This window comes from Theropithecus gelada, chromosome 3, assembly GCF_003255815.1.
Source record: "Theropithecus gelada isolate Dixy chromosome 3, Tgel_1.0, whole genome shotgun sequence".
NCBI lineage: Eukaryota > Metazoa > Chordata > Mammalia > Primates > Cercopithecidae > Theropithecus > Theropithecus gelada.
The window spans coordinates 52,432,755-52,450,786 of record NC_037670.1 but is presented as its reverse complement, the minus strand read 5'-3'; the positions used below and the strand labels follow the sequence as shown (position 1 = coordinate 52,450,786).

The following is an 18,032-nucleotide window of genomic DNA, read 5'->3' as shown; positions in this document are numbered from 1 at the left end:
CTAATTCAGTGATCATAGTGACTTTGTAGAACATAGTTACTAGAAATAACACAAATCTATTGGGTATAATTATTTTAGTTTCAAAATGGTTAACATGCTGTACTCTGGTACCTTGTTTTTTGTTTTATGTGGGTTTTTTTTATTACTTAACAATATGTCTTGGATATTGTTCCCTATTGGCACATAAATAACTTTCTTATTCTTTTTCATGACTGCATAATATTCCACGGAGTGAACATACCATCGTTATTTAAGTGTATTCCTATGGACTTGGGGTTGTTTTGTTAATCTCTACAATGCTGGAAAGAAGATGCTGTGAAATGCTTCTGAGTATCTCTGTGAATCCATCTGTAGGATCAATTCCTAGTAGAGGAACAGCAGGGTCAGAAGGTAGGAGCATGTGACATCTGGACGGGTCCCCCCAGATCACCTTCCCAATAGTCTCTGAGTCTATTTGCCCCCAATGCATGGGGGCTGGAACTCCCCAGAGGAAGATTGTATCCGTTTCTGGGGTTGCTGAAACAATTGACCAAGGGCTGTGGCTTAACAGAAACTTCTTCTCTCACAGTTCTGGAGGCCAGAAGCCCAAAGTCAAGGTGCTGCCAGGGCTGGTTCCTCCTGCAGGCTGTGAGGGCGAAGCTGTTTCATGGCTCTCTCCTGGGTTCCAGTAATTGCTGTCATGGGAGTTCCTTGGCATGTAGACACATCACTCCAATCTCTGCCTCCTTCTCTACCTGGAATTCTCCCTGTGTGTCCTTGTGTCCAAATTTTCTTCTTCTCATAAGAACATCAGTCATCGGATTTAGGGCCTGCCCCAATGCGGTGTGACCTCATCTTATCCCGATGACATCTGCAAGACCCTGTTTCCAAATGAAATCACACGCACACGTACTGGAGGTGAGGACTTCAACTTCCCCTTCGAGGGGACACCATTTAACCCATGACACAGATGTTATCGAATGTTCTGAAGGCTTTTGCATAGCAGAATCGTCAGGCTGATGGTGGGAGTCGGCGGCTCCCACTACACCCCGCCAGCTGCCTCATCCCCTGTTGCTGACACCTGGAGTCGATTGTGAGCCCTGATCAGAGAATTCCAAAGCACACTTGTTGGTGGGGGTGGGGGATTAGGGAGTGGGGGATAGGTTGAGGATATCATAAGCTATTATCCCACATTTCTCCGACCAGGGCACCGCTTCAGGAGACTTTGCTTGCTAACTAATAACCAGTATAGTAAAGTCACACTTCTTTCTCTCTCTCTCTCTCTTTTTTTTTTTTTTTTTTTTGAGGCAGGGTCTTGCTCTGTCACCCAGGCTGGAGTACAGTGGTGCAATCATAGCTCACTGAAGCCTCAACCTCCTGGGCTTGAGCAATCCTCTTACTTCAGCTGCCCAAATAGCTGGGATTACAAGCATGCACCACCACATCTGGCTAATTTATGTGTGTGTGTGTGTGTTGCTTTTGTTTTTGTTTTTTTGTAGAGATCGGGTTTCGCTATGTTGCTCAGGCTGTTCTCCAACTCCTGGGCTCCAGCAATCCTCCGGCTTTGGCCTTCCAAAGCGCTGGGATTATAGGTGTGAGCCACCACACCCAGGCAACATTTCACTGGAGTTCAGATTCTATAAACTAAAGTTCTGCAAAGTAAAAATCACGTACAGTCACTATAATGCTTGGAAGGGACGTTAAGAAGTTCAAAAACCAACGATCAATTCCTTTTGTTTGTCTTTGCATTTGGGCGGGCTTTCTCAGGGACAGCGGAGGTCAAGGTCTAGCTTGGGGTCTCTGTGTCAGCCCCTGTGTTGTGTGGCCGGGGCTTTGGGATACCTTTCCCCTGCACTTAGGGAAGGACCCTCTCATGCAAGAGAAGCCCTGAGAACCTGAATTCTGCCTCACAAGAGGTAGCACAATCTCTCTAGCCCCCTTTCTCTAGCCCCAGCCTTCCTTCTTCCCTGCAGCAGAGCCTGCAAGCGAACAGATCTGAAATCGCACAACTCCCTGGGCATGTGGACTCAGCCTACATAGACACCCTAGCTGGGGTCTGTCAGCAAGATGAATGGTGCAGAGATGACCAGTGACCCCTAGGGACACAGTGGATGCCTCCAATTCTCTGGGCAGCCTCTAAAACCCCCTTTTCATTTTCTATCAGTGGGGGCAAAGAATTTTTCTGCGGGCCAGTAGCCCCCATAATGAGGCCTGTGTCCTCAGCCTTCCCGAGGAGGAAAATGAGGAACAGGGCTGCCAGCCTTTGTGCTAATCCAGAAAGATGATGACGGTGACTTAGGGAAGTCTAAAAGCAGGAAAAATGAGCCCCTCCTCGGGGCTCTAACAGAGAGGCAGAGAGCCCCTGGGTCAGATCGATAAAATATATAATGGACTGAGGAGGTTTGCTTTGGGAAATCTCCCCATCTGCTCCGTCCCATTATCCTTTCTCATGATGAGGATCCTAAGTGTTTCGCCCTGTGTGAGTGCCATTTAAACACCCACCCTTGTGTGAGAGGAGGTAGGGGCCCCGGGAGGTGGACTCCCCAGTAAATATCGGTTTAAGTGGAGTAAACAAAAATGTGGTGCGCCATCCCTGATTTATTGACTCACTTCTCCCAGTCAATTTCCCGCCAGGGAGCCACATGGGGCTGCAAAGCGAGAGGTGAACAGATTGGAAGCCGTGCGAAAATCTTCCGAATGATGCTCAGAAAACAGGGTGTCATCCCTGGAATACATTGCAACACCCGGATACAAATCCCCGAGCAGAATTTACTGCGGGGTGTTTACGGTGGATCCGAAGCACCAAACACACTCAGGGCTCCCAACCAGCGCTTGATCAATGTGCCAAGGTGAGGAATTTTATTAGCCAGAAGTTTCCCTGGAGGATTTAAAGGGGGTGAGGTGGGGAGGGTGATGTGAGTCAGAGTGAGGGAAGAACAATCCTTCCCGGGAGGACTCCCGGGGATGAGGGAGGAGAGGGGGCAGGGAGCATCTGAGTGAGTCCTCCAGCCTTCCTAGAGCCACCCAGCAGGCCAGTGGGAGAGTGGGGAAGGCAGCCACCATTGCTGATGGGGGGAAGAACTATTGATGGCTGAGAGCCCAGGCAAGCCTGGGAAAGGAAGGTGAGCTGACAGGTAGGAAAACAGGAGACTTCTTTTCACACGGGGAAGCAAAAATGAAGGTTTTTGTTATTGATTCTTTTTTAAAGGCCTGTTATTGGTTGCAATTTTATCTCCTTTAATATTTTAAGAGAAAAAAATCCAACGTTGGCATTATTTTTCACTGTCATGTAATGGATGGTTTCTGACAACGTGACTCAAACAGAGCCCTGTGGGGAATGGGGAGTTACTTGGGTTGCATTTGGGGGGCTGCATCCCGATTCTGGTGCAAATGTGTTGTACCCAGCGTGGACCTGGGCAGAGAGCGTTTTACATTGTGACCTCCTGGCTCTGGGCTTGTGAAGTCCGTGGTTTGAGCCTTATCTGACTTGAGCTATTCTGGGTCTCAGAATACAAATGCAAGTCAGAGAGACGTTGTAGAGAGAGCACGAAAACCGGATCTGTGTTTTCTGGGAGTATGCACAGTAGGGGGACAGGATATTTTAGGTGGAAAGTCTCAGAGTAATCGGTAAATTGAGGAAGCCATATTAACCTCCCCTGGAAAAGTCTGAAGGTTTAAATTTGAAATTAGATTGATTTCCCCCACCTCCCAATTTCCACAAACACCAAGGTTTTGGGTTGTATTTGTTTTTGTTTTTAGAATTTAGAGGCCCTTGCCTTCTATGTCACAGGTTATGGAAAAAAAAAAGAGAGAGATAAGTAAGTAAATAAATTAGAGGCATTTTCAGATACTGAGAGTTTGGGGGTTGTTTTGTTTTGTTTTGTTTTTGAGACAGAGTCTTGTTCTTTCACCGAAGCTGAAGTAGAGTGACGCGATCTCCGCTCACTGCAACCTCTGTCTCCAAGGTTCAAGTTATTCTCCTGCCCAGCCTCCCAAGTACCTGGGATTATAGGCAAGCACCACCACGCCTGGCTAATTTTTGTAGTTTTAGTGGAGATGGGGTTTCACCATGTTGGCCAGGCTGGTCACCAACTCCTGAACTCAAGTGATCCACCTGTCTTGGCCTTCCAAAGTGCTGGGATTATAGGCATGAGTCACTGTGCCCAGCCCTGAGAGTTTTTAAAAGAATTTAAAACTTATGACCCCATCTTTCCTTCCTTTGGTCATTCACACACTTACGGAATACTAAATAATTGAACCAATAAAGGAATGAGGAATTGTCCTCCTGTTCCACAGAACCTAGCACCCAGAAGGTCCACAGTAAATACCTGTGGACTGCCTGAACAGCTGCCCATTGGGGTGCCAAGACTGGCCATAAGGAGGATGTCATCAAGTACTGCTCTGTGAATTTATAGCCCAGTGACCAGAAAAAGAAAGAGCCAGAAAGAAGGGAACAGAGAACCACAGCTAACCAGGCAAATCCATGCTTGCAAACGAACCCCCAGCTGCCATCTTCATGCCTGCCTCTCTCCCCTTTGCCCATCATTACAGATTACATCTCTGCCCGCTGTTGACTTTGCAGTTCTTTCATAAAAGGGATGGGATCTGTTTCTCCATATCCTGGCTTTGCGTTTACCCATGGGACTCACTTTCCCCAGTGGAATGAGGTGGGTGTGATGGTGCACCTAGGCTTTAAGAGCACCCACGCCTTTGCTCTTGTTCTCTGATCTTTCTGCCATCATCATGAGCAAAGCATGCCTGACCAGCCCACTGTCTCAGGAGGAAGACAAGAGATGCGTGGATCAGAGCCTCTCTGGCCAAGCCCAGTCTAGCACATCCAAGCATCCAAGCCTCTGCTGGCCCTCTGACCAATGAGAATAAATAACTACTATTTTTTGTTTGTTTGTTTGTTTGTTTGTTTTTGAGATGGAGTCTTGCTCTGTCACCCAGGCTGGAGTGCAGTGGTGCAATCTCAACTCACTGCAAGCTCTGCCTCCTGGGTTCACGCCATTCTCCTGCCTCAGCCTCCATCCAGAGGAGCTGGGACTACAGGTGCCCACCACCACACCAGGATAATTTTTTGTGTTTTTAGTAGAGACGGGGTTTCACCGTGTTAGCCAGGATGGTCTCGATCTCCCGACCTTGTGATCCGCCCCCCCTTGGCCTCCCAAAGTGCTGGGATTGCAGGCAAGAGCCACCACACCCAACCTAAATAACTACTGTTTTAAGCCACTGAGTTTTGGGGTCATTTGTTACGCAGCAGTTTTATAGTGGTAGCTAACCAATACACCCCATTCCTGTGGATGGTTCAGTCTTCCCTGGTGCACATGTCTGGCTCGTCTGCACCTCCCACAACACCCCCACCCATTGTTTCTCTACATGTGATTCTAGTATTGATTCCTAAGACCCTTGAGCACCACCATTGATTTTTCAGGCCACCTATTTCATCTCCTTTGAATCTTTCTTCAGTCCATGTCACCTCTTGCATCTGGATCTGGCTTGTCCTGCCCTCATCCCCTCTCCCCTGTGCTTGGTGTTCATATCCACTCTTCGTCCCTCCTGTCCCCACTTCTCCCTGCCTCCGGGCATGGGCAGGTGCCTCCCTCCCACTGCCCTACTCCTGGAATCTCCGCTGCCACCTTTGATAAAAGGGATTTAGAAATGCTCCATGAAGGCATTATTCATACACGAGACATTGTCACTGTTGACAGGGTAGGTAGGTCCCCCTGTGGGCCCTGGTGACCTCCGATGCCAAGATCTCCTGGTGGAGGGAGCCGGGCTTGTGTGGAATAGACACAGCCTTGTCTGGCAGCGCGCAGCCTCTGCCAACAGCAAATTCTGTCGACCGCGACTGTTACTTGACAGCATTTGTTAACATATTAATGACAGAAAAAGGCTTTTTGGCAGAAATATCTCATCCTTGAGTCCTCCTCTCTGGAAAAAAAGGAATGGGGTTCTTTGGGGAGTTAAAGCAGACAAAAAAGAGCCAAGACGCCCTGGAGAGGATCCCCCGTTCTCAAGCTGTCTTGGAATGTGGGCTCTCTAGGCATGACACTCATCTCTTGAGCCCCAAAGCCATGCCTTTGATTGCAAGAAACAGAGACCCACACAGGCTTGCCCAAGCAAAAGGGATGTCTCCACCAGGATCCATCAGGAAAGATGGTAAACTTGGGTTAAGATAGCCACAAAGGGCTGAAGAAAGAGATCAGAGTCCTTTCTCCGTACCCACGGCGGATTGGTTTCAGCATCCCCCACAGGTACCAAAATCTGCAGATGCTCAAATCCCTGATATAGAAGGGTGTATTATTTACATGTAACCCACACACATCTTCCTGTATACGTTAAATCACCTCTAGGTTACTTATAGTACCAGATACAATGTGAGTGCTTTGTAAATAGTTGTTATACTGCATTATTTTAGCAATTTGTATTATTTTATTGTTGTATTTTCTTTTTTACAATATTTTTGATCTAGGGTTGGCAGGCCCTGTGATTGGTGGGCCCATGGTTGGTGGAGCCGTGGTTGGTGGGGCCCATGGTTGGCGGGGCCCGTGGTTGGTAGGCCCAAGGCGACCCCACGAGGAAAGAGCTGGGCATCAACACCCTGGCCTTGCTCCTCTGTCCCTCTGAATTGCTTCTGGGCATCCTCATTGGGTGAACCAAGTGGGAAGCCAGAACCAGAGTAGGCCATTGATACTGTCCATGAAGATCAGCCTCCTGGGCTGAGAGTTGAAAGGAGCAGGTGGATCGCAGGGTTGGATATCTGTAGCTCTTAAGCACACCCAGCACAGCTCTTGGGGCCGGGCTCCACACAGTCTGATCTGAGAAGGGGTCCTGGTAACAGCACCACCACGGCCATGACTCAGCCGCTCTCCATGCCTTTGGTCTCACCGCCAAGTGTCAGATCAAGTCCTTGTTTCTTTGTTTGAATTCCAAAGAAAGAGAGAATCTGATTGACAGAATTTCAGATTTGGGAACCAAAATACATACTACAAGAGGAAGCTGGAGAGCCTCTGGGCTGCTCGGACCAGGCTGGCAGGTGGCACGCTTCCTTCCATGGGAGATGAGGGGATACGTATCTGGGAATGATGTATTCTTATTCATTCATTCTGAGTTTGAAATTTCCCAGGAGCGGATCCTGAGATGCTGATGCCAATGCAGGTAGTTTATTTGGGAGGTGGCCCAGGAAAGCATAGATAGGGGAGTAGAGAAGTGAGGTGGGAGGGGAGGAACCTCTAATAGAGAGTGTGTTACTGAGCCGACCACCACCAAGGCACCTGGGCTTCATCCTGCTGGGTTCAGAATTGGTGACTCAGTGTAGACCATGTCCTCAGAGTGACTCCAACTCCAGTGTGGTGTGTGGCGTGTGGTGTGTGGATATGTATAGTTATATTTATATTGTTTTTTGTTTTGTTTTGTTTTATTGCGAGACAGAGTCTTGCTCTGTCTCCCAGGCTGGAGTGCAGTGGCACTATCTCGGCTCACTGCCACCTCCACCTCCCGCGTTCAAGAGATTCTTCTGCCTCAGCCTCCCGAGTAGCTGGGATTACAGGCGCCTGCTACCGTGCCTGGCTTATTTTTGTATTTTTAGTAGAGACAGGGTTTCACCATGTTGGCCAGGCTGGTCTCGAACTCCTGACCTCAGGTAATTCACCCACCTTGGCCTCCCAAAGTGCTGGGATTATAGCATGCCCGGTCTTACACTGTATTTTGATATATGTTATACATATAGCAGTTATATTGTACATACCTATATTAGTGGGGTTTTTTTGTTGTTTTGTTTTGAGAAAAGGTCTTACTCTGTCATCCAGGCTAGAATGCAGTGGTGTGCCATCTCGGCTCACTGCAGCTTCCACCTCCTGGGCTCAGGTAATCCTCCCACCTCAGCCTCCTGAGTACCTAGAACAGGAGCGTGCTACCATGCCCAGCTAATTTTCTAATGTTTTATAGAGACGGGGTCTCACTATGTTGCCTAGGCTGGTCTTGAACTCCTGGCCTCAAGCAGTCCGCCCCACTTTGGCCTCCCAAAGCACTGGGACTACGGGCGTGAGCCACCGTGCCTGGCCGGTGTTTTAAGGTTTCTTGGGATTTGTCTTAATTCAGGTATGGTAAGACACATAGACACAGAAATGATGGTCATGAAAAAAGGCTTTTTATACTCACAGATTCCAGGACATGTCACACGGGGCCGCAAAAAGCAGGCCCAGGGTCAGTCGAGAGACAGAGGGGGTGGGAGAAAGTGTGTGAGAGCCTTTGTGGTGGTTTCCAAGGGAAGGCACAGGTGAGGCAGGGCGAGCATGCTTCAGGTTGGCTGTTTGGATCATTTCAGTGGGCTCCGGGGCCCAGGAGCTGCCCCTTGTTATCCAGTACCTGGCCCTGGAGTGGTCAGGGCAGGTTGGATGGGTGGCCAGAGTGTGAGAGCCCCACAGAGGAGGTGGTCGGAGATGGGTTGGTGGGTTTGCAGATGAAAGCTATACTCACAGGTGAGTCATTTACTATCTCTAGGGATCGGCTAGCCCTGGGAGGGAGGCACAGTCCCTCCAGGGTCAGAAAGACCCGAGGCATCAAAGAGTCAGAACATAGCAAAGGAAAGTCGTCGTGAGTACAAATGGTCAGGACAGAGGGGGCTTGAGGGGCGAGCACTGACAGCAACTGCTGCACCTTTATTCAACTACTTATTAGCAACCTGTTTAGAAAGTCCTGTCCCACATGCAGGGGAAATGGGGTAAATACTTGTTGCTGCCTTCGTGGTGCGTGGCACGTGGGCGTGGGGCCTCAGCACAGGGCAGGTGGAGCAGGAGCCCCGGTGCGTACAGGCGTCATCTACGCCCTGGAGGACGAGGAGCACGTGTTTCTGGTCCCGAATCTAGTCCGGGCACCAGGGGCTCTGCTTCCAGAGCCAGTTCTCCAAGCAACTTGGCACACATATTGCAGTTCCCTGTGCCAGAGCTTGACCAGGGTGGCGCCATCCACTGGCTTCTCGGGACATGATACTTTCTGCTGAACCAACATGGCACACCCTGTGTCTTCCAAGGCCATTTGGGGAACTTGTGGATCTGCACAGGAGGCCAGTTGGCAGTGAACAGAACAGGGTGCATAGAGGATCCCGATGGTGGAAGTCGGGGCACTCAGGGAAGGCTAGCGCCTCTTGGAGAAGGATCGGTCTACATAAGGTCTCTCAATGTCAACCACTTTGTATTAAAAAACAAAACAAAACAAAAACAAACAATAACAACAACAACAAAAAAATACTTCGAATGGTGGGAGCCTCCCGAGGCTCCAAACACCAAAAGTCTTCAAACAAGGCAATTAATTTTTCCATTTAAATCCCATCCTCCCTGAAGCCATGAGAGTTTTCTCTTAGTAAACTCTGAACATTCACATGGCTGGAAGTAAATCAGGTACCCGTGCTGAAAAGAAGAGAGCCACACACTAAAAGGAAAACGAAAAAAGTCATGAGGACGTGTGAAAAATGGACCGACTTCGAGAGTCTACTTTGGAAAACAGCATCCTTTTTCAAGCATTTCCACTTCATTTCTGAGTTAATGGGTTCCTCGTTTCCAGGGTGCCATTTTCCCTTCAAAAGATGAGAGCCAGCCTGGCTAGAGACACCCTTTCTCTCTGGGGAGCAAGTTGGGGGTGTCTCTGCTTCCAGACAGTGTGGCAAAGCACACTGCAGGCCCAGCCTCATCCAACTCCATTGCAGCATTACACAGAAACGCTTAAAACCCAGGACAGTTGCAAATGCCTTTCTTCATTATGATTTTTTTTTCCTAGAGCTTGCTAATTAAATCATTAAAATTTTATCTTCACTTAACCATGGATAAGAAGCATTTCAAACATTTAATTAGTATGCTGCAAGAGGTGCATAGAAGCCAGGAATCTTTGCAAGTTGGATCTGTTAGGAAGGGGAGGTGGATGAAGTGGGGGAGGGAAGAGGCACCAGAAAGGAGATAGCAAAAGACGATGGGGTGGCTTATTTGCAAAGGAATCTGTAACCGCTTTGCCGCCTGTGATCAGAGCCACCTACCTGGTCCTGTTCCGTGCCTCTCTCATGAGCTTTGGCTGGCAGCCACAGCCAGATTCCTACCCAGAATGGCAACCCCTGTGAGTGGGGACAGGGATGGGTGTGGAGCGGAATGCTTTTCAAGTTTCAGGGCTCTCGGCTCCACATTCTAAATTGCATTTCAAATTTTACATACATTTACATGCAGGGTCTCTGAGTTCCCTGCCCTTCTCTCACTCCCAGTCAGCAAAATAAAATATCATGAAATAAAATGGAAGTAGTGCAGCTCCAAGGTCAAGCTAATATTCAGCAGGTTGCGAAAAGGGCCCCCGGTCCCTGGGGAAGAGACACTGTCAGTTCCAGAGCCTGTCTCTGGTGCCCAGCAGCATGCTAAGTGCATCCTGTGATCTCACGTCATCCCACAACCACCCTGGGGTTTGTATTATCATCTCCTTAGCACGACCCACCTGTGGCTGTATTCGTTTCCTAGGGATCCCATCACCACGTACCATACACTTGGTGGCTTAGAACAACAGACACTGGCCAGGCGCGGCGGCTCACGCCCGTTGGCTCACGCCCGTCATCCCAGCACTTTGGGAGGCCAAGGCAGGTGGATCACTTGAGGTCAGGATTTTGAGACCAGCCTGGACAACAGGGTGAAACCCTGTCTCTACTAAAAACACAGAAATTAACCGGGCGTGGTGGCGTGCACTTGTAATCCCAGCTACTCGGGAGGCTGAGGCAGGAGAATCGCTTGAACCCAGGAGATAGAGGTTGCAGTGAGATTTTGCCACTGTACTCCAGCCTGGGTGACAGAGCGAGACTCCGTCTCAAAAACCAACAACAACAAAAAAACAAAAACAAAGAAACAAAAAAATACAAAAAAAAAATACAAAAATTAGCTGGGCGTGGTGGCAGGTGCCTGTAATCCCCGTTACTCAGGAAGCTGAGGCAGGAGAATCGCTTGAACCTGGGAGGCGGAGATTGCAGTGAGCAGAGATCGTGCCACTGCACTGCAACCTGGGCAGCACAGCAAAGACACTGTCTCAAAAAAAAAAAAAAAAGGCTCAAGCCTGTAATCCCAGCACTTTGGGAGGCCGAGACGGGCGGATCACGAGGTCAGGAGATCGAGACCATCCTGGCTAACACAGTGAAACCCTGTCTCTACTAAAAAATACAAAAAACTAGCCGGGTGAGGTGGCGGCGCCTGTAGTCCCAGCTACTCGGGAGGCTGAGGCAGGAGAATGGCGTAAACCCGGGAGGCGGAGCTTGCAGCGAGCAGAGATGGTGCCACTGCACTACAGCCTGGGCGACAGAGCAAAGACTCTGTCTCAAAAAAAAAAAAAAAAAAAATCCAAAAAACCAGACGCTTATTTTCTCATGGTTCTGCAGGCCAGAAGTCCAAAGTCAAGTGCCATGCTCCCTCTGAAGCCTGCAGTGAAGGACTGTCCCTTGCTTGTTCCAGCTGCTGGGAACCGCAGACCTTCCTTAGTTTGCACCCTCATCACTCCGATCTCCATGTGACACTCTTCCTGTGTCTCCACGCCCTCTCCCCTAAGCCTGCCGTCTCTGTCCAAATTTCTCCTTTTTGTAAGACTACAGTTATGTTGGGTTAATGTCCATCCATCCTAATGACCTCATCTTTTTGTGGTTCTTGTTCTGAGACAGGATGTCACTCTGTGAGCCAGGCTGGAGTGCAGTGGCATGATCATAGCTCACTACAGCCCCAAGCCCTGGGTTCAAGCAAACCTCCTGCCTCAGCCTCCCAAGTAGGTGGAACTGTAGGTACATGCCATGCATGCCACCACGCCCAGGTAACTTTTTAAAAAATTATGTAGAGATGAGGTCTCACTGTGTTGCTAAGGCTGATCTCAAACGCCTGGGGTCAATCGAGGCTCCCTCCTCAGCCTCCCAAAGTGCTGGGATTCCAGGCATGAGGCACCGCGCCTGGCCAAATGACCTCATCTGAATTACCTCTATAAAGACCCTGTCTCCAAGGAAGGTCTTAGAGTTAAGACTCCAGCTTACCTTATTGGGCAGAGCAATTCCACCCATAACAAGAGCAAGGAGAGGTTTGGAAGGTAGTTCAAGGCCACACAGCTGGTAAAAATGGGAGCTGCATTTCCTGCCCAGTCCGACCTCAGCGCAGGCTCCTGCTGCCTTGCTGTCAGAGGTGAGCCCTCTAGGCCTCAAGCTCAGGGGCTTCTGCCACCCCCAGGAGGGTCCCAGTCCTGGAGCCGGCCAAGACCAGTCAGCAGGAGGACATCAGGCAGGCCCAGAGCCACCCAGACCAAGCATGACAGGTGCTGGCCAGACGTGATGGACACCCAGGAGCCTGAAGCTTCAGCCTTCTCTCATGGACAGAGGTGCTACCATCTTTGTCACCGCTATTTTGTGGGATTTCAGGGCCTGTGCAAATAAAATCTCCACGTGCAAGAATTTCATGGGGTCCTGTCAAGGGGGCTGCCTACCCCCCGCCTCCAGGTCTACCGACTGCCTTGCTCACACCTGTCCTCACAACCACTTTGTCCCTGGATAAGACAAAGTGGTCCTGAGATGGACAGCCAAAATTCACACAGAATTCACAAAATTCACACAGGACTCATGTCCTTGTGTCCTAAGCCCTGGAAGCACCTGCCCAGGGGCCCCAGCATCACTCAGGGGTTGACGGGAAGGGAGGGGCCTGACAAGACTTGTGGGTCCCCCACAGTCAGTCCCTGCCTTCCAGGGCCATCTCTGTCACCCCCACCCCCATCCTGCTTGGAAGGAAGCTCCAGGGTGCAAGCAGGAGAGAGGAAGCTGGAGGAGCCATGGGAAGGGGTGGTCCGGGACAGCCGGACATCCACTGTCACTCCCGGCCAGCTCAGGACAAGCGGACAGTCTTTGGGATGCTCCACGCTCCACTTTCATTCCTACTCTAAATATGGCCCCCGGGCACACTGGCCAGCTTTTCTACAGGAGGGGATTAGAGAGAGGAAGGAGTTCCCATTAAACACAGCAATTATTTAAAATCCTTCTAGGCAACATGCAGGAGACAGTATGCAAAACACTTTAGGAGACTCCAGCACCGAACCACGACGATACTGTCAAGTTGTAGATATGGTGGGAGAAAGAACGTCCCATGTCAGCACTCATAAAACACAACACACGTGGTTTAGAGCAGCAGCGACAGCTATTAACCTGATATGTTTGTTATGAGATAATGAGAGCATGAAGTTCTTTGATTTCCACTAACTACCTGGGGAGCTTAACCCTTCCTCTGGAACGGTCTCTGGTCTCCCGGCTGGAATGTGTTATCTGATTGTAGGCCTTCTTGGCAGGCTCCCTGGTGTGCTACAATTTCAGATGCTTGGGTGATAGACTCTGATCTCAGTGAATTACTGAGATTTCTTCAAAGAGCTGGGGGAGCAGGTGAGCTGAGGGGGGAAGGAAGTGTCACCACTGGTAGATGGAGGACAGGAACAAACCCTCTGTCCATTGCAATCACCTGCCACAGTGAACCTGCAGTTTTGTCTTGGTCAAAGAAGGAGGTTGGGCACGGAAAGGCAGGTCTGTAGGGCACCACACAGTCGTTGGTGTAAAAACACAGGCTCTGTGCCCCTCCTCTATTCCCCAGCAGGTAAGAATTCACTTCATTCCTCCCAGGAGCCAGGCATATGTGAATCCAAGGAAGTCCTGGTTAGGCCGAGCATGGTGGCTCACACCTGTGATCCCAGCACTTTGGGAGGCCGAGGCAGGAGAATCACTTGAGCCCAGGAGTTCAAGACCAGCCTGGGCAAGATAGTGAGACCCCTATCTCTACCAAAAATAAATAAATAAATAAAATGCAAAAGTTAGCCAGGTGTGGTGGCACACATCTGTAGTCCCAGCTACTTGGGAGGCTGAGGCAGGAGAATCACTTGAACCTGGGAGGTAGAGGCTGCAGTGAGCTGTGATTACGCCACTGTACTCCAGCCTGGGTGACAGAGCAAGACCCTATCTCAAAAAAGAAAGAAAGAAAAAGTTCTGGTTATACTTGGACTGAGCAGAGAGAAGGCAAAAGTCATTTCTGTTTCCTTGTTAGAAGGGAACATTTCAAAGAACAGAAAGCAGACAGGACTTTGTGAGGTGTGTCCTGAACCTTCTCTCGCCCGGAGCACTCCCTGGGGCCTTATTGATGCCCTAGGCAGTTTGCATTGCAGAGAATCTGAGGAGTGCTCCTAATTGGTCCTGCATGCTTCTGAGCCAGTCCACTCCATCCTCTGTGGTTACCAGCTCCTCTCTCACCATAAAACCAGAGCATATGGCTCTTGTAGCCAGAGGGGTTTCTCCGCTGACTGGGAGCTGTGACAAGCCTGCCACATTCCCTATCGGGCCCAGTGAGTAGTGTCTGGGGTCAGAGCCCACTCTTGTGTCTTCCCCACACACAAGGTTCTGTGGGGTCTTGGCCAATGATACTCTGAAGGTCTTAGACTTGCAGCAGGGGTGGTTGTCCATGTACTGGCAAGCATTCCCTGGAACTTGGTTCAAAACCTGCACCTCCTGAGTCAGAATCCACGTATGCCCTTGGGACTTTCACGTGATCTGTGTGCTTCTCATGACTTGAGAAGAGCTTCTCTGGGTGTGCTGGCCCATTGTCACACTGCTAGTAAAGACATGCCTGAGACTGGGTAATTTATACAGGAAAGATGTTTAATGGACCCACAGTTCCGCACGGCTTGGGAGGCACAATCACGGTGGAAGGCAGGGAGGAGCAAGTCACATCTTACATGGATGGCGGCAGGCAAAGAGAGCTTCTGCAGGCAAACTCCCCCTTATAAAACTATCAGATCTTGGCCGGCGTGGTGGCTCATGCCTGTAATCCCAGCCCTTTGGGAGGCCGAGGCGGGTGGATCACCTGAAGTCAGGAGTTCAAGACCCGCCTGGCCAACATGGTGAAACCCGGTCTCTACTGAAAATACAAAAAAATTAGTTGGGCATGGTGGTGGGTGCCTATAATCCCAGCTACTTTGGGAGGCTGAGGCAGGAGAATCACTTGAACCTGGGAGGCAGAGGTTGCAGTGAGCTGAGATGGTGCCATTGCACTCCAGCCTGGGTGACAAGAGTGAAACTCTGTCTAAAAAAAAAAAAAAAAAAAAGCCTATCAGATCTTGTGAGACTTATTCACTATCACGAGAACAGCATGGGAAAGAGCTGCCCCCATAATTCAATTACCTCCCCCAGGACCCTCCCATAACACGTGGGAATTCAAGATGAGATTTGGGTGGGGACACAGCCAAACCATATCACTGGGGTTCACGAACCCAAGCTAAACAGCACCCCCTCCCAAGGAGGGAAGAAGGGAAGGAATCTCCAGACCTGCCCAATCTAAAGGAAAAGCCCCAAAAGGGGAGGCCCCTTGCTCATGGGAAAGAAATGGCGGCTTTTCGAGCTGGGCTACTTACAGGGTAAAGTAAGGCATGTACTCCACAGCGTGGGTAAGAGATGACACCCTCCAGGAGAGAAAGCAAGTGTGTTGAGAACGCAAGACAAAAAATAAGAGAAGCTCCTTAATCCCCTGTCATCCTCCTACCCACCTGGGACATGCTTAAGATGCTACCCTCTGCCCTCTACTGGGCTCCATGGGAAATACAACTGGGTGGGTGGGTGGGTGGGTGGAGAAGAAAAGAGATTATCACCAGGTCTGAAGTGACGGCGCAGCATTTCTTTTTTCTTTCTTTTTTCTTTTCTTTTTTTTTTGAGATGGAGTCTCGTTGTGTCACCCAGGCTGGAGTACAATGGCGCAATCTCGGCTCACTGCAACCTCCAGCTCCCAGGTTCACACCATTCTCCTGCCTCAGCCTCCCAAGTAGCTGGAACTATAGGCGCCCGCCACCATGCCCGGCTAATTTTTGTATTTTTAGTAGAGACAGGGTTTCACCATGTTGACCAGGCTGGTCTCGAACTCCTGACCTCAGGTGATCTGCCTGCCTTGGCCTCTCAAAGTGCTGGGATTACAGGCATGAGCTGCTGCACCTGGCCAGTATTTCTTTTCTTTTTAATTTTTTCTTTCTTCTTTTTTCTGTAGAGATGGGGTCTCCCTATCTTGCCCAGGCTGGTCTCAAACTCCTGGGCTCAAGTGATCCTCCTGCCTTGGCCTCCCAAAGTCCTGGGATTACAGGTGTGAGCCACCACGCCCGGTCGCAGTGATAATTTCAATAACAATAAAGACTATGATTAATCATCATAGCCAACATTTACTGAGGACAACTCTGTTCCAGGCACTCTATTCTGGGGTCTTCATTTTTGTTTTGTTTTGTTTTGTTTTGGAATTTTTTTTGATTTTTTTTTTTTTTTTTTTGAGACGGAGTCTTGCTCTGTCGCCCAGGCTGGGGTGCAGTGGCCGGATCTCAGCTCACTGCAAGCTCCGCCTCCCAGGTTTACGCCATTTTCCTACCTCAGCCTCCCGAGTAGCTGGGACTACAGGCGCCCGCCAACCCGCCCGGCCAGTTTTTTTTTTTTTGCATTTTTTAGTAGAGACGGGGTTTCACTGTGTTAGCCAGGATGGTCTCGATCTCCTGACCTTGTGATCCGCCCGTCTCGGCCTCCCAAAGTGCTAGGATTACAGGCTTGAGCCACCGCGCCCGGCCAATTTTTAATTTTTTTATAGAGACAAGATCTCGCTATGTTGCCCAGGCTGGTCTCAAACTCCTGGCCTCAAGCCATCTTCTCACCTCCCAAAGCTGTGGGTTTACAGGTGTGAATCAACAAGGCAGGCAGTAAAGAACGTTTTGACTCCATTTTGTGGCCGCTGCCAAGAGGAGAAAAGGGATTGAACAAAACTGTTTCAAGGAGAGTGGTCCAGCAGCCAGGCGCGGTGGCTCGCGCCTGTAATCCCAGCACTTTGGGAGGCCGAGGCAGGTGGATCACCTGAGGTCGGGAGTTCAAGCCCACATGGAGAAATCCCATCTCTACTAAAAATACAAAAATTAGCCACGTGTGGTGGCAGGTGCTTGTAATCCCAGCTACTCAGGAGGCTGAGGTAGGAGAATCACTTGAATCCAGGAGGTGGAGGTTGCAGTGAGCTGAGATCATGCCACTGTACTCCAGCCTGGGCAACAAAGCAAGACTCTATTTCAAAAAAAAATAAAGGAGAGTGGTCCAAAGAGCCCCCGTGTGAATTTTGACTGTCCAGCTCATGAAAGCCATGAAAAATTTCCTTTTAAAAAATACAATGTTAAAAAAGATAATTTCTCCCTCAGACTTAAAGAATATATTAATGGGCTTGGAAAGACTGATTTTTCAATGAAGAGCTCACCAAGTCAGCCAGGGAAAATAAAACACAGCAACAACAAACACACATGCCCACACGCACACCCACACACACACACCAGCCTCACAAAAGCTTAAACACACAGCATCTTAATAAGGCACCAAAATGCCTACTGGTTATGTTTATGCTCTTTTTAATTGTGCTAAAATATACATAACATAAAATCTACCATTTTAATAATTTCTTCTTTATATTATTATTATTGTTATTATTTCCATTTTCTAAGAGACAGGATCCTGCTCTGTTACCCAGGCTGCAGTGCAGTGATGCAATCATAACTCACTGCAGCCTCGAACTCCTGGGTTCCAGCAATCCTCCCGCCTCGGCCTCCTGAGTAGCTGGGACTACAGGCATAAGCCACTGTGCCTAGCCCATTGTAACCATTTCTAAGTGCACATTTGAGTGGCATTAAACTCATTCAGTGTTGGGCAACCATCACCACCATCCACCTCCAGAATGTTTTCATCTTCCCAAACTGAAACTCTGTCCCCATTCAGCCACCTCTCATCTCCCCTTCTGTATTAGCCAGGGTTCTCTAGAGGGAGAGAGCTAATGGAATATATATAAGGGGAGTTTATTAAGTGTTAACTTACACAATCCCAGGGTCCCACAATAGGCTGTCTGCAGGCTGAGGAACAAGAAGAGTCAGTCCGAGTTCCAAAACTGAAGAACTTGGCAGGCAGGAAGAATCCAGCACGGGAGAAAGATGGAGGCTGGGAGGCTAGGCCAGTCTCTCCTTTCACATTTTTCTGCCTG

The 18,032-nt window shown here is 49.4% G+C and overlaps 1 long non-coding RNA gene across 1 annotated transcript in view; it reads left to right on the top strand.

Annotated features, from left to right (window-relative positions):
• The first annotated feature begins 3,055 nt into the window (after window positions 1-3,055).
• LOC112621484 overlaps window positions 3,056-18,032 on the top strand; it is a 35,052-nt gene continuing 20,075 nt past the window's right edge. The window contains exons 1-2 of the long non-coding RNA XR_003118736.1: window positions 3,056-3,113; window positions 11,654-11,754. This is a non-coding gene — a long non-coding RNA (uncharacterized LOC112621484). The remainder of the gene's footprint in view (window positions 3,114-11,653; window positions 11,755-18,032) is intronic.